Genomic DNA, 1406 nt, shown 5'->3' on the forward strand with positions numbered 1-1406 from the left:
TGCTCTATCCTGTGCCAATCGCATTGCCTCTGACACACCCATCCCGATTATCCCAGTCACTGAATCAATCCGCCTCATAGAGGGTCTTCCCCTCCTGCGCTGTCCCTCCACCCTCCTAAGCATGATGTCTTTCTCCAAGGACCGGTCTCTCCTCACAACATGTCCAAAGTATCCGAAAGACATAGAAGACCCGAATACCACCACTTGTTGTTGTTGTTATGTGCCATGACTCCCTGCGACTCATAGAGATCCCATGTATATTATTAACTCTGAACACTTGCCCTATCCTGAGGCAATCTCATCTCTCCAGTCACTAGATCAATCCTTCTCATCTTGGATCTTCCTCTCCTATGTTGTCTCTCCACCCTTCCAAGCATGATGTCCTTCCCCAAGTACTGGTCCCGCTGGATTTATTGTCTTTTTTTTTTTTTTTTTTTAAATTATTGTCTTTTCCCCCAAGCTACTAATCTCTACCCCATGCAGTTGATTCTGTATATTGCATATGCCAATCCTGGTACTATCTTTCAGAGGAACATAACAGCTTCCTAATTGGTCTCCCCACAGCTGCCCTCACTTTTCTTCTGTCGTCCATACTAACTAACATCCTCTTTCAATAATTTTTGTCACTTCCCCTTGCTAATATGATCAGCTGTCTCAAATGTTCTGTTCTTTCACATACTTTTTTTTTTACTTGAATTTCCCTATTGTCTGCCTAAAGTTAGCTCTGCTCTCTCTGCCCTAGTAGGAAAGGTAGTTCTCTGAGCCCTTACTATGATGCCTCTACTAGGTAGCACTTACACTAATGAGCCTCTTTAGAGTCATACCTTCCTCATCTTTGCAATCCCTATACCAAACACAATGTTTAGTAGTGGTGCACTGGTTTAAGTGTCAGGTTGTTAACGGAAACGTCAGCTTTTCGAAGCTGCCAGTTGCTCCACTGTAGAAAGGAGACAGTCTGCTTCCATAAAGATTTCCAACCTCAGAAACCCTGTGGAACAATTCTGCTCTGTACTAGTTCCATATGGTCGCTTTGAGTTAGAATCAATTCTTTGGAAGTTGTTGTTGTTGTTTAATGCCGTCGAGTCATAGACGACTTATAGTGTCCCTATGAACGAACAGCCTGAGCACTGTTCATACATAGAGTTTCCGGAGTGGATGCCACTCCTGCTTCCAGGCTTGATTTAGTTAGGAAGCTCCAGCCAACACTGTCCACCATGGGTGCCCATTACCACGATTGGCACATCATTGTCACAGTCTTCAGCATCACAGCAACCACTAGTTACCTCTGTACAGCAACGCACAGACCAGTCTTTGGAAGTAGTTTCATCTTAATTTTTGTTAATCCAAGACTTAACATATACATTTCAGTTGCCTTTGGGTTGAATCCAACTCATGGTTCAACTTAG

The sequence above is a fragment of the Elephantulus edwardii genome, unplaced genomic scaffold (genome assembly GCF_000299155.1).
Source record: "Elephantulus edwardii isolate Elephantulus edwardi_28Jun2011 unplaced genomic scaffold, EleEdw1.0 scaffold00270, whole genome shotgun sequence".
NCBI lineage: Eukaryota > Metazoa > Chordata > Mammalia > Macroscelidea > Macroscelididae > Elephantulus > Elephantulus edwardii.